Here is a 15923-nt window from a genome sequence, read left to right on the forward strand (position 1 = left end):
CAGCAGGTCAGATCCTCTGACTTCAGAGCCAGCGGCTGGGGCTTTGAGCTCAGGGAGCCTTCCAGCCCATTCCATAGGATTCTTCCTATGGTCCTGCTGGACTCTTCATTTTAACCTTCACGGAGATAGTCAATGTCACCTAAACTGCAGGCCTCTAAGGAATGTCCTAAGAGGGCTTCCTCACTGGTAGGATTCACTGAGACCCTCTTCTCCAGCCCCGGAAGGAGTGGCCTGTGCCCACATGAGAAAGTCAAGTACATGCTCTTAGGGCACTGGAGTAGTTAATTTCACTCTGAGTTCCAAGGGGGCTTCCGCAGAGAAGAGTTGTTAGCGGGGAGGTTATGGCAGAATGAAAGGCAAGGAGGGGGCTGGAGCACAGAGACCGAAGCAGGAAACAATGTTCCAGAAAACTGAACAGCAGGGTTCATGCAGGGCCAGAGGGCTTGAGTCCCTGGGGTTAAATGCATTAGAACAGCATCTCAGAAGACAAAGGGGATGGACTGTCCACCGCTTGGTGCATCTCCCATTGGCTTCATGGGTGGAAATCCTATATAAACAGTTTAGAAAATGACAAAATTTAGCTCTCTATTTTGGAGAGGAGATGGAAAAGATGCTGCCTTGTCTGAGCACACATTCTGGCTTAGAGATGCCAAGATGCGACCCTGGCAAGCTCTTGGAGCTGGGGCCTAACAGCTGGAGATAAATCAGCTAAAGGTCTGCGCACGTTCATAGCTCAGCATTTCCATCTTTCTGTAATTTTTCTTTCCCTAGTTTTCCTTCTCTGAACTAAACTGAGCCGAGGATCCACTCTACCAGCCCCTCCTGCCTTCCATTGCTCTTGGATCCTTGAGTTTCACAGAGAAGGGGAATTTCAGAGAACATTTTGGGATTTATTTATATAAACTGCAGCAGCAGCAATGATCACAACTACAGCTCTCTCATATGCCCACCATGTCCTAAAAGAAAGTTAATTACTTTTTCATCAGGAATGATGTGATCTCAGAACAAAAGATGGGTCCTTGACACTGAAAGCATTTAATAGGCTGAATAAGTCACTTAATGAACTTTGTCCTCATGTTGCTCACCTTGATGGGCACAGGTGAAACGTCATCAGGGACTGACATTGGTCTATAGGGGGCCTTTGGGAAACTAGGAATAAATGTTGCTTCCTGGGTGCGTGTGCCATTGACCACTTTTATAAGGCAGAGACCAATACAATCTCCCCCTTTCAGAGTTCCCCTACCCTTTGTGAAATTCTATTGTCTGCCTGTGTGGCTCTTTCAAATGAGAGAGGAGACTTCTTTCTTTCATCCTTGCCACCAGGTTATAGTTCAGAGCTAGGAAACAGCCCTCGCACCAACATGTCAAAGATGCTGAGGTGGAGAATTCTCTTCCAGGCAATTAGTTTTACTCCTTGCAATTATATTCCTAGTATTTTATGCACTGAATGCTCAGTGATCCCTTTTCTGATCATTTGCCTTCTCAATTACATGAGATAATAATACCTGCTGTTTGACCGGCAATCCCTCTGCTATCTCATACTTTCTAGACGTATATGTATGCTCAAGGGAAGACCAACCTCAACTCAAGAAGTCAAGCAAATTGGAATCAGGAAGGGTAACCATAAGCTTTCACTTACCCTTCAATGCACCACTGCGAAGCATGAGTGGCTTTGGAGGTGACCTTGGCTTGAGACTAGCGGTGATCTCCCTCCTTCTCCATTAGTAATGGCCACTAAAATGTGCCTACGTGTTCACCTTCAGCGGAATAGCGCTGCTAACACACGCTGATATCTTCACAGTGACTCATTTGTAAGTAGTACCGGGAGAGTGTGCAACATGTCTTATTTGCCTACCTGGAGTTATACTGCAATGAGCTGCTTTTGATAGATTATGGCTTTTTCTTTTAGGATTTACAACACCAATGTGAGCAAATTGGTTAAAAATTAGCATAAGCTTTCAAATATGATTTCAATCATAAACTGACCTCCAAAAGGTTGAGACTGTTCTTTCATATAAACAACTTAAAGTGGTTGGTCAGAGGATCAGAAAAACAAATGAATGAAATGGAAGGAAGTGGGAAATGCCATGAGAGTCACAGAATTGTATACATCATGATATATATAATTGAATACATATATGCGGGTATATGTCTCATTGTATAATTGAAGTACATATTATATTTATGTATAATAATAAATGTGTACATTTATTTATTTAATTTAGCTGGTGCTTTCAGATGGTTGGGATTGGTCAACATTGGGATATATCAGTTTGCAGCTGAGCTGGCCTCTCATATGAGTCTCTTCCCAGAAAGACTTTGCAGCCCCGAGATTGGTCCTAACAGGGATCCATGACTTCCTCAGGCATTTCAGGAACTACTTCTTCACTCACAGGTGCTCAAGACACATTAATGCCCAAAAGAGAACCAGGGTCCCTTCTGAACCCAAGTTTCTGAACATAGGCCTTGCCTGAGAGTCTGGGGGTTCTCATGAAAATTACTATCAGAGGTTTTGGGTACGGTATCCTTTTATAAACTTCATCGGAATGGGGCGGGGGAAAGTCATGAACCCTCTTAAGAGGGTTTATCATTTGGTTTATGACCAGAAGACTTTTCTGTGGGAATTGTCTTCTATCTAATTACACAATGAAAATCTACTTTTCCTACAGGTCCCATCACTTCACGGATGGCCCAAACCTTTGGGATTCCTTAATCAGTTTGTGTCAGCAAATCAATTCTTCCCAGTGAGACTTCAGGCTCAAGGAGTCCTCTCTAGAAACATCTAGTCTTGTTGAGTCAAAAACACTTTAGCAATTCTGGATCGTATATTCCAATTTCAAAACGCCCTCTAAAGACTTTCTATTGACATTATAAATCAACTTACACTGTTTTGGTGCTGAGGCCTGGAGAAGTCACTACTCTGTTTCATTACTAGAGCCTCCTAATTAATTCTTTCCCTCAAACTGCTTTCCAAGGAACACACGAATGAAGGGATGCTTGTTTACACAATGGCTCTGTGGACCAATCAGTTGAGCCAATGTGGATTCATGATGTGTTTACTGCCACGTCTCTTCACCGCTCTCCTTGAGGGAAGAGACTTTGTCTTTTTTGTTCATTTCTTTGTCCTCAGTGTCTACACCAATGCCTGGCACTAAGTAGCCACTCTGTATGTGAGTGGAAAAGTTCCTGTATTCTTCCACTGGACTCTCACAGTACACGTCGCTGAAATAAAGAACTGATACGTTCTGTAGAAATGAGACTTTTAAACTGTGCTTTCCAAACTTTCATGACCACAAAACCCTCTTTACTTGAATATCCTCTGCATGTTCCATGGAATACTGTTTGGGAAACAGCGCAATACAGTTCTTCCCTGCTTTTGTTCACAACTCCTGCCCAGTGGGCTTCTTTCTGAGCTCTGAATAAGACCTATTTATCTTTCTCCATGTGGCCTCCTCTAGTGCCCAGAGTTTTCTTCCTCAGGTTAATGGCTTTGATGTCCCCCAATCGCTCCAGGGGTGGCATGGTCTGCATATGGCACGATGTTTTCTGGTTTGTCCATGCCCTGGGTGTCCCACACACAGAATGAGACCCAATGCAAATGGTGTCCAACTTCCCATATTGCAGCCTAGAACTTGCCCCTTGTAATCTATAAACGCTTACTTGGTTCACTATATTCTAGCACTGGAACATGTAACATTTGGCTACATGTCCTGTTGCCAGTTTAAAAATCAATTCAGATGTCGCCTCCTCCAGGAAGCCTATCCTGAGCTTGCGCTTGTCGTTAGCACAGCAGTTGCTGTGATGTATGATACTTGCCTAATTGTGCGTTTGTCTCTTCCCTGTCTGATCTATTTGAGTGTCAGGAACCTTGTTTTATCTGTAACTGAACCTCCAGCATCTGGCAAATTTGGTAGGTTCTTAATAAGTATGTGTGGAATGAATAAATGGATGGATGAAAGTTTCCTAGGGCACTGTTTCCAATCTCTTATTGCTAAAAGCCCCTTTCTTTTGTCCTGTTCTCTCCCAAAGGGCCTCTTCGTTTGAAAAGATCCTGTTTACCAAACTGTATTTATTAAACTAACTAAATAAAAGTAGTTTATTTTCCTACTATTCAATTAAATGCCTTGTTTTTGACCAGCAGGAGATAAAGGCATTACCATGATGCTTGAATATAATTCCAGCCAAAAGCAAGAGCCTTGAAAGGCAGCCTTCAAATGTGTGTCAATGTGATGTTTTATTCAGGTTTCTGGAATCTAGAGAGTTTTTCTCTCATTACTACCTCCAGAGCTGGCTGCCAGGGCACCAGAGATCGTTGACAGGATGGCCCTAACCCAGAGCCTTGTCTGGGACCAAAGCCTGGACCACTGTCCACCTGAGCGTGCCCACGAGCCAGCCTGAAGTGTATGCTGAGGTCCTCGGTGAAAGGGCTTCGACTGTTAGCTCCTCTGGGATGTGCACATGGCAGTCTTGAGATTTAATTTAGATGTAGGTAGTTGTGATGAAGTTCCGACAGTGAGGACCAGCTTGTTGCTGATTTGGGAAAGACCTAGATTGGCCTGTCCTTTCCCAAAGGCTCTTCTCGTCCAGTCTCAGGCTGAGAGTCTGCACTCAGAAGCAGCGGAGGGCCAGTGGCTTCCTCCCCCAGCTCTGGGCCCCCTTCCAGCACCTCGTGGCAGCGTTTCCCTGCGCCCACCTTGAAGGCCTCTGTGGTTGCACTTCAAACTTGCCACCTGCAGGCTTTGGGGCTGGAAACAGGCAGTCACTTGACCTTAGAGCTCCTGCCCCACTTCCTGCCCTACAGTTACAGGGAAACACAGGAAAGAAACAGCCAGGAACCAACACGGTGCCTGAATAACGACACAGTAGGGCTACTTTCCTCGCTCCTGTGTGTTAAAACCCCAACCCAACTCCAGGAGAGAAGGCTCTTACTCTCTTTTGGAAAGAGTCATATGCGTTCTTTTAAAGAAAGCTCACTTCTTGGGAAAGCTTCGAGGTGGTCTGTCCACAGGGGTTTGCATTCAGGGCCTCGAGAGGATACCTGCTGTGTCCCAACCAGGTGCACAGTAATATTTTCTCAACTCTAAGGGTGGGGAGTAGAGATTTCCGTGGATGTGAGAGGTAATGTTTTTGGGGTAAGAGAACTCTAAGTGGCATTTGGGTAAACACTGATTGGGGAACCCTGGGGAAAATGTCCCCCTGGGGCTTCCCAGAACCTGCCACGTATCAGTTTTTCCTTCTGACAGGGACAGAGGTGCTAAGGAATCCAACCAGTCTCCACAGGCAGCTATGCTCGTCAAGGCGCCCAGCTTTTCCTCTCTGTACTGAGACAGTGAAATATCACATTCAGATTACATGTCTGGTGGTTTTTTAGTTAGGGCTCCTTCTTAGTTTCTCTTCTCCTTTTTTGGATATTTATGTCATCATAATCTGCTTTCCGAACAAAGCGAAAGAGTGTTTGATAAGGTGTCACAGAGGGAGGCCTGTGGGATAGCACTATGCCAAGAGGTTTGAGTGATTTCCACAGTGAGCTCACCGCTCCTGCCCCGGGGGCAATAACACGGGCCACAGAGCCCGCTCTGGGCCGAGGCCGCCGCCCAGCCGCGTCGGCCCCCCGCTGCGGGAGTCCGGCTCTGCCCGCAGCCTGGTTCCAGCCCCAGCCATGAGCGCTCGGTGTCAGTCTGGGCCCAGGCTTTTTGCAGTCATTGTTTCCCACCTTTACGCAGGACTGGAAGTTTGCAAATATCGTCTGGCTGTTGCATTTGATAGGGAGTAAAGGATGCATGGCATCTTTAAGTGGCCTTTGCCACATTGTGCCCTGAAATTTTAATCAGTTTGCTATTAAGATAATAAAACAATGATAGGGAGGTACCCCTAGTTCTGGTAGGTTCCACAATAAGCATTTATTAGTTTGTTACTCATTTGAACCCCACAACCTCACTCTTAACCTTTTGACTAACACCGATAAGCTGATCATTAAGACAGTTTCTTCATTGGGATTTAGGTTCTGGGTGTGCTCAGCTCTCTTCCCAGTGCATTTCCCCCACATCAAAGGCTTTCTTCTTGCTTCTGTTCACCATACTGGTGGCTCCAGCCTTTGGACACACGTAAACCCTGGCTTTGGTTCTCTTTGGAGGTGGTGTGGGCCAATTGTGGCTGAACTTCTAGGCCAACCACAATTTCAGGGGATGGGGCAGAGCCCTCAGGATGAGACTCAGAGCCCAGAGAGGGAATCTCCAGCATTCAACATTTTGTCCCCAAGCTCTGGTCTAAAGACCTCAGAGCCAGGTTAACCCAGGACAAGTGGTGTCTGACACTGATTCTGTCCCACCTGAGAAGCCTGTCTGGCTCGTTTGACAGACCCTGTGAGCTAATCCAGGATTCCTTACTCTGATAGTATCCTTTGAGTTCCTCAGAAAGATGCTGATCTCAGTTTGAGAATGTGATTGTGCCAAAGTCATTATACACCTGGGGTGAGCGGGGCCAGGTGGAGGGGGGGAAGGGGGGAAACGGAGGACATCTGTAATACCGCCAACAATAAAAATAAAAGTAAGAAAAAAAAAGAGCTGTTAAACTCCTGCAGAATTGGTCAAAACAGAACTTGGCACATCCATTGAAATGTGGCCACTTTCAAGCCATGTGCCTCGAGGCAAGCTGCCAGTTGAATTTTTAGCTTTCAAAATATCACATCCACAGTGATGTGTGGAGCAGATGTGCAAACCCCAGCACTGACCTCTTCTCAGGGTTAGGGTGTAAAGAGCAAGAGGGATGGGCAAGCCCAAGCATAGAGGCAGGATTGCTGCCCTGGACGTGGCTCCTGAGCTGGGGACAGAGAAGCTGACGCATCACTCGTTTGTTTATGGGGCCACCGGATAGGTGGGAATCAAAGTGCCCACAGCACTGAAATGGCTGGGCCAGTATGTCATCTGCTGTGGCTGGAGAGGTGACCACTATTCCACTGACCCAATGACCTCGGGTTGACAATCAGAATAATTTCAGCTCATCTATCAGGACCTAAGCTACTCAGTGTTCTTGTGAACATCAAAGTGTAGGTTTTCAGAAATGCCAGTGCCATGGGGAAAACAAAGGTGTGTGTTTGTGTTTTCATAATGGAAATTTGGAGAAAACTGAAATATAATAATGACCTAAACTTTCATCTTTTTAAAGATTCTGAAGCAGCTCTTTACATTTAGGATTATGAAGAAAGTATAGTAAATCCTCACTTAATGTCACTGATAAGTTCTTCGAACTGCAGCAAAGGAGATGCAACAAAAACCAATTTTACCAAAGGCGAATTGATATAAACAAGTGTTAAGCTCCTGGGGCATCTCATCAACGTTAGAGCAAAACGACAGGATTCGAGGACCTGCCATAACATATTGGGAGTTGCTGATAAATTGCTCATGTTTGTTGTTTTAAGGCTGTAGGTTTGAGTTTTTTCAGACTCCTATTATACAAGTTAATAATTAAATTTGTTATTGATGCTTTCTTTAATTTTGTTCCATGAGCTAAAAATTACTGACCTTCAAGAATCCAGCCTCTGTTACTTGTCCCCAGTTCTGACAGGACAAATGAGAGGGGGGAGAAGAAATTCCTCAGATTAGAGTCAAGCTGCTAGGTCTTGGGGACTTTGTAGTTTCTAGTCCTCTTATCCTAACTTTTCTGACCCACACTTGTCTACTGGAATTGTCTCATTAATCTAGCTTTTCTGGGCTCTTGCGACCCCCAGTGTTTGCTCCTGAGTTTACCATTTACAGAGCAGTCCTGTGTTTAGTACCCCCAAGATATGTGGTCCTGAGTGGGTGTTACCACCTCTGGTGCTATGAAGTACACAAAGCCCTTATCATCTCATGGTGCAGAGAGGTTCTTCATGCCACTAAAGGTGACATAAAAGTCACAGAGTGGGGAAGATGGGGCCAAATGTAGAGCTTTATAACCAAGAATTCACAGCAGTGGTTTGGAGATCCCTGAGCTGTGGGAGGACCTTTTAGAAAGTTCCATAAATACCCGAGGAGTTACCCTTGTGCTTCCTTTTGACCCTCGGTGACGTGAAAATAAGCACATAACACAAATAGACCAAGAGGAGGCTGGCCAGGCCAATGGAAATGTCAAGTGCCTTGCCCTGGGCCGGAATTAAGTCCCCGTAGAGTGACACCACTCATGACCTGTGCAGAGAAAGAGCAACAGTGCATCACAGAGCACGCGCCCAACCACCCTTAAAAAGTGGGAGTAGGAATTCGTTCTCAGCACAGGCCACTCTCTTGCACAGAAAAACCTTTATGTGAACTGCACAGGTCAAAACAATAAAAGGTGTTTGGTGGAGAGAAGATGGAAAAACCCTGATGGGGTTAAATAAAGACATTTTATAATGAAGAATCTTCAGCCTAGTCATTGGCAGAATTGGTACCAAAATCAATACAAAAAACCCAGTTTTTTCCAAACCTAGGAAACAAGGAAGTCATAAAAAATCCAGGCATTTTGCTTTCTCTTCCGACCTATATTACTTTCCCATGTTTAAAATATCAGGCACCCATTGGTTCTATTTCCTTGGGCCACTGTTTTCTGACTCCCCAAACAACCGGGCAACCGGTCGGTTTAGAAAGGTCTCTGCCAGCTACTGGCCGCCGGGGACCAGGGCCTGCAAGCTGTACACTTGCTGACATAAATGCCCATCCCCAGGGTGCGATTCCCCACGAGCCAGACTCATCTCTGCCTTCATTTCTCCCACCTTTTCCGCCCCTGTGACTTCAGAGAAAGAGAGGGTGCCGCTGCAGGCTATCAGAGCAGACGGTCTGCTTAGGCCGCTCAGTGCCGCCAAAGGCTCCACTCCACTCGCCTTCCTGAAGCGAGCAGGAAACCAGGCCCTGGGCGCTGCCCTGGCCCAACTCTGAGCCGGGCATGGGGCGGCCTGGGGGGCCTGTTGTCAGGAAAAACCATGCTACCTGAGAGTGCAGATTCCCTGCGGAGAAATGGCCAAGCTCTTCATGTTCGCCACCCCAGAGCCTGCAAAGTGTCCCATCCAATGGACATCAAAACCGAATCTGAGGTTCAAATGGTTAGAAATAAATTGCCGGTGGAGAAAAATTTGCCCGACTTCCTGCAAACCAAGACTGCATACGGACACTTCAGATACTCGGCAGCTCATCCCCGGAGCAGCAGCCTCTGGAAACACACCTTCTCTTTCAAGATCAATGCCCAATTCTTTGGGTGTTTTTAGGGGTAGGAATTTCAGGGCAGAGTTCCCTGTGGGGAAAGAGAAGCGTGTGCTTTGGTGTTGAGCACTAGAAACCAGGCTGGGATGGTGGCCCTGTTCCCCTCCGCCTGGGGTCCTGTGTGCTCATGCTTAGCCTGAACTCCCTGCTGGCCCGCAGGCTCAGCTAACGGCCTCTTCCTTGGGAAGGTCTTCCCCGATCACCTTGGATCAGTTTCCCCCTCCACTGCACTCTCCTGCTATTGCCACAGCAAGTCCACACTGGTCCTGCTGACCTATTAGTAATACCACCGCACTGTGAGCTCCTCGACAGCTTGTCCCCTCCTTCATCTCTCCATCCCTGACACCCGGCACAGGGTCCGAAAATAGCGGTTACTCAGTAAGCAGTTTATAAATGAATGACTGACTGAATGAGGGAATGAGTGACACCATGGGGGGGGAGGGACTTGACCAAGGTGAATGACAGAAGTCAAACGAGTTGGAATTTAGGAGTTCTTTTTCTAGTGGGCATTTCTATGCACAAAAAAGGGGCTAGCCACTCAGTTTGCATCCTACCCTTTAGGGGCAGAAACAGAAGGACAGAAACCCCAAGGATCAATATTACCCAATGAAAGAACATAATGATCATGGTGAAAATGGGACCCTGAAAGATGGCAAAGAAAGGTGACGTTTGTAATGATGCTTGACCGCCTGTCTCCATGTAATCAAAACTCGATTACCCAGAAGGCTGATAAAGGGTAAATTTCATTCCCTAGTTAGGGGAGATATACTTTTTTCTCCTTCAACTCTTGTTTCTGAATTAGATATTAATGTTTTCAGATAGCTCCCTAGGGTAAGAGTTACGCTAAACTGTTATTCTAAACTAGGGTAACCATAAGCACCAGGAACCCCCCTCGCTTTGGGGTGAGTTATCTGTTCTCTGGGCTGTAGATGGCAGGATTCTGAGGTGGAAGTAACTCAGCAGTATAGACACAGATGCCCAGCATGTGTCTGAGGCTGAGAAATTGAATGGGACAATGGCAGAGCTGCAAGGAAGAGTCAGCGTCATTCATCCCAGTTCTGCCATTGTACAGATGGGAACACTGAGGCTTGGAGGGCAGACATGGTTGCCCAAGGCCATGCAGCAGTAAGTGCAGAAATCAGGGCTAGAATTCAGTTACCGTGAATTTCCTATCAGGCCCTTTCCAAATCTTGGTCCTGCAGAGATTTGCCCCAAGATCACAAGACTCACAGCCTGTGGGACTCAGCAGTTCACTGTGAGGAGCCTGGATCCCCAGCGTCAGGTAGACATGAGGGTTTAATCAGAAAGGTGATCAGATGAGAATTCTGCCCTTTCTTCCAGTGGACACAGAAAACAGGATCTAAGGGAAGTCCCAGCTTGTATTGATGAGCATATAGAAACCTAATATCCTGCTTCGCAGCCCAGCCGGCTCCACAACCTCCATGTTTCCTTTCCTTCTGGTCTCAACATTCTCCAGTCCAAGTGGGACCAAAACGAATAGCTGTTTATTTGTTTTACACCTATGTAGACATGAGAGACCTGCCCAGCTCAGCCCCTTTCCATGCAAACAACCGTCCCATCAGCACACCCAGGGGATGGGATGCTGCCCGGGATGACAGACTAGCCGGAGGAGAATCTGGTCATTTCCTGGGGCTTTCTCTGAAAATTACTAACTGCCCCTGGGGAGCAACTGATCTGTCCTCAGAAGGCGAACACACACACATGCACACACACACATGCACACACACACGTGCACACACACACGCACACACGCACATTGCCCTGCACACAAGGTAGGTGGAAATCTAGCAAACATCTTTATCTTCAGGCCACAAAGGGGAGACAGTGTGGCCTGATGGAAAGTATTGGGGTTCAGACATAGCAGGGTTCTAATCCCAGCTCTGTTACTTACAGGCTACCTGTCAGCCAGGATATTAATCAGTCTCTATGAATCCCAGTTTTCTCACCGTAACACAGGCACATCACATTTACATTGTAAGGTTGGCATGGAAATGAAACAGAAAGGACGTGAGCAACGTGCCCACCAGGGTGCCTGGCCCCAAACTCTGCTTCTATAAATGTTAGGGACTCTAGATATTTACCTGTCCTCACGGTAAAGAAGCACATGTGCTTTCTGGTTTGCTGGGTGGAATACAGAAATTCAACTATATTTTCAATAATGACGGTGCACATACTAACTTCATGGTAAGATAACGACCAAGGGTAGTCTACTTTGTAGAAATGATTAATATACACAACAAAGTAGCAAATGTGTGCTTTTCTCCAGGTGAGTCTTTTAAAAGCCTGCAGGAGCAATAGAAACATGCCTGATTCTGATGCCATGATACATACATGTGAAATGGGTGGATGGGCCGATGGCAAAGGTTTCACAGGATATGAGGACAGACCCTGGGCTCCAAAAGGGGCTTCACCTCTAAAAGGGTGGCTCCACATTCTTGGTATATCACTTGTCATAAAAATCACGTAAAACGGATTAATATCCTCACACAATACATTTCAGAAAGACACAAAGCTTTATCCTTTGTATCCTCTTGTGAATCATAAGTCTAAGATGCCCTTTGTCCATTCTTGCCCCTAAAGTCCATTCTCCACAAGGCAGCCAAAGCGATGGCTTAAAATAAATCTAAATCAGATCATGTCACTGCCCTGCTGGAAACCTTGCCATCACTGCCCTTAGAAAGCAAGCCCAGGTCCACCAGGCTTGCAGGATCAAGCTCCAGCACCCTCTAGCTCCACCTGGTGCCCTCTCTTCCTTGCTCACTGTGCTCTAGCTCGGCGGTTTTCAGCCTGCCTTGTCTCCCGGCACGCATAAACGAATCACTAAAATTCTGCGGCACACGAAAAAGTCTATCATAGTTTTTGCCGATCTGACAAAAAAATAGGTATAATTTTGATTCATTCATACCAGATGGCTATTATTGTGTTGGTCGTTGTCACTTTTTAAATTTGACAATCTAAGGGAAAAGAGGTCGGTGCCCCTGATGTAGTCAGGTATTGCATGTTTTAAAAATTCTTGTGGCACTTCTGGTTGCTCCAGTCACTTGGGCCATTTAGCTCTTCTTGTAACATATGAAACTTTTCCACCACAGGGCCTTTGCACTAGGTGTTTCCTCCGTCTACGATGCCCTTCTCCTGGTTATTTGCATGTAGGGTCCTTTCAGCATTCAAATCAAATCTTCAGATGATCCTATCAGCAGCATTTCTATCTTCCCCCGCTTCATATCTCTCTCTCTAGTTCCTTCATAGCACTTCCATGTTTTGGTTAATTGTCTGCATTCCCACTCCTTTAAAATGTAAGCTCCCGGAGGACAGGGGCCAGGTCTGTCTTCTCAGTACCGGATCCCCAGCAGTTAGACTACTGAGTTCCTGCTAATAATTGAATGGAGAGCTCAAGCCAGCCAGGGATTTTAGTTCTATCATGCACCCAGAGGGAAGCATGAGCTTCACTACAAGGACCCCTTTTCTCAAGTCTTCATTTATAGCCCCAATTTTACCTTTATTCTGGGACATTCAATGACCATGTTGATGATTCATCCAACAACCTAGCTTGGAAATTTCTGGGCATCCTTTCCCATATGTCCAATTTTTCTCTTTTGGTTTATTAAACTATCTACTTCTACATTTGTACCTTAAATTTCAGTAGTCAGCCTATGACCATAAACTTCTTGACTTCTGGTTTTCTTACTCTCATTCCACTCTGGGGCTCAGAGCACAGGCAGCCTGAATGGTAACCGAACCAGAGTTCAGGGAACCAAGATGCCCAATCAGTGGGGAGAAGACCTGCCACATCAGGATTCAGGCCTGCAAAGCATGAGCGCTGAGGGCTTCCAAGAGCAACGTGGGTACCAGAACTCAGACTGGGCTGAACCAGCAACTTAACCCAAATGGACACAGATAAGGGGCAGGGAAGATGCATGACATCAAAACCAAGGAAGAACCTTCAAGCACAGACAAGGACTGGAAGGCTCAACTGAGGGACCAGAAATAATTCTTAGTGCAATAATTGCTCCTCCAAACCACTGACAGCCTCCTTAGATGGGCAGAGGGGAGGAGACAGGTGGAGTTGGGGTTCGCCTTGGAAATCCAGAGCGCTCTCTTATCAACTGTGACAATGTGGCTTCTGACTTCACCACTTCATCAAATCTGCCTCTTGCCAATGATGTTCTTCCATCCAGTTCCGATTGGCAGTTTTCAGTCTTGGCCTCTTGACTACACTGGACACTGTTGATCACTCCCTCTGTCTCAAAAAGCTCTCTCTGCTCTGCAGGCATCCAGGACCCCACATTCCCTAATTCTCTTCTCATCACTTTACTTCCTGTTGTCATGGGATCACCACTCTTTCACCTCCTGTCTGGAGTCCCTCGAGGTCTGTCCTTATTGTTTCATTTTACATGTTCCCTACTGTGACCTCCTTCACTCCCATGGCTTCCACTGGCACTCCAATTCTCATGACGGCAGGTTCACATTCCTTGCACAGTCCTTTTATGTCTGAGGTTCAGAAGTGGGTGCTCAGTAGTCTTCTGGATATATCTCCACCAAGACCTCTTCCAGGCATCTCAAGCTCAACATGCCCCAAACTGAGTTCCTAGTGTTTCCCATCCAATCTCCTTCCATGCCGATATTGCTTATTTCAGTGGGCAGTTCTACTGTCACCTAAGCAAAAAACCTAAGAGTTGAACTTCACTGGTTCTTCTCTGTTACCACTCACACCTATCATTTCATTCATTCATTCAACAAACTGCCATCAAGCCCTGTTACCTGCCAGGTATTGTTCTAATTGTTGGCTAACCAGGGGTGAGTGAAACAGATATAATTCCTGTCTTCATGATACATATAACCTACTGGATGACTTTACTTCTAAAGCACTTCTCTTCTCTGTCCCTCCTTTTATTACCAGTAGCAGTTGGCATGTTAAATATGCTCAGTTAATCCTTATTGAATGAATGAATAAATGAGTATGTAACTATCTGAACATCTGCTATGTATATCGCACAGATTATGCCACAGCATATCAATGTCATTAAAAATATTTCTAAGTGCATGTTATGAATCAATAAAAGCCAGAGCATTTGGCCAATTCAGCTGGAAAACCCCCAGTGAAGCATTAGTATTTTTTACGTGTGATATGCAAACACTCAGACGGTCTGGGCTCTCTATGGGGCTTACTGGCTGGTTCAGCAGAGCACATGCTCAGCAAGGCCAGTCTCGATCCCTTCCAGTCACACATATGTCTCTGAGTTGCACAGATGGCCCTCCAACTTCTAGAGTTAAGCGTAAGTGCAAACTCTGAGAGCTTGTGACCATTTTAATCAACTCATTTCCTAAATCCTCATTTACTTATTTATGAATATCAGTACACACTCACTGACTCCTAAGTCTGAAGAAATCAAAGTAAATTGAGATAATTCATGTCGGAGACGGCACAGGGGGTGTGCACGTCCAGGCAAAACTTGGACATCATAAGAAATATATGGTGTGGTTACTGACTAACAGTGACAACTATTATAATAGCTATTTGATGATATTAGCAAGTGTTTTTTAGGAAATCAGCAAAGAACTATTTCATATATTCCTGTACAATTTTACCAGATCCATCAATTACAGAATAAAACCAAGCATCTCCACCTCTCTCTTCTTGGTGCTCAATTAGTAGTAGCAAGGTTAGGTGCAACTGAGATTAGAACAATTAGGAATTATCCCAATTTCCATGATCAGCTTAAATGGAAAGAGTTTTTCTAATGGAAGACCAAAAAGAAGACAAAAAACAGGAAGAAAAAACAAGACATTTAGAGAATGTTATGCAGAGTTACTGAGGTATTTACAGTGAGGCATGCATCTCCTCTCTAAATAACCAGCTTCCAGGCTTAAGCTAACAATAGGCCGAGGAAGCAGAGAGGGTCCAGTCAGCTGGGCATGCACCCACTCCAGGAAGTACATATAAGTCTGCTGTTTTACATAACAGCAAATTGTACCAGGCACAGCAATTCAGGGATGGAAAGAAGTAGGCATTGAAATCAGTGATGACTTGTGTGGGCATAATAATTCTGGAGAAAATTAAACACAAAAGAAGAGTAAGGACCTAAGGGTAGACTCTTGCAAGGCATGCGGACTGGGTTCGACCTGCCTCTTCCTCAGTGGGATCTGGCCCATGCATGGCTCCTTAGTCCCTTCACACGGAACTGAACGGAGACAGAGGTTAACCTGGCTTCCGAGTGCCCCATCCATCTGTCAGATGCAGAAGACTTTCAGCATTTTAAGCTTTTCCTTTTAAAATGCCTTTAAGCGACAGATTTTTCTTATCTACAAGTTCATGAGAGAAGTTCAGGTCCATGAATTGAAACAATTAGCCCATACAGGTTTTCAGAGAGCTCCTGATGCTCCTGGTTTGGTTAATTTACTTCCTAGCACTCTCAGTTTTTGCTTGGTTCACGATCATGTCAGAAACTGTTTCCAAGTCTTATATATTGGCTTTTTTTTTTTTAAAGGATGGTGAAGTTATACCATTTAACTCACATGAATTCAATTATATGTGCCTGGCCTGGATGATGAAAGGGAAATCCGTATTAGGGCAGGGGATCCTGCCCACACTCTGAACAAACACTCTGGGGACCGGGCATCTCTGACTCCTCTTAGGTTCGCTGCCTTGATCAGCCTCAGTTCTCGAGCACCTCTCGGAGTCTGAGCATCTCATTG

The 15923-nt window shown here is 45.6% G+C and overlaps 1 protein-coding gene across 2 annotated transcripts in view; it reads right to left on the bottom strand.

The window, feature by feature from the left end:
* Positions 1-15923, bottom strand: part of ADCY8 (adenylate cyclase 8) — a 155751-nt gene that overhangs the window by 58746 nt on the left and 81082 nt on the right. The window lies entirely within an intron of this gene.

This window comes from Miniopterus natalensis, chromosome 16 (assembly GCF_054644295.1).
Source record: "Miniopterus natalensis isolate mMinNat1 chromosome 16, mMinNat1.hap1, whole genome shotgun sequence".
Taxonomy (NCBI): Eukaryota; Metazoa; Chordata; class Mammalia; order Chiroptera; family Miniopteridae; genus Miniopterus; species Miniopterus natalensis.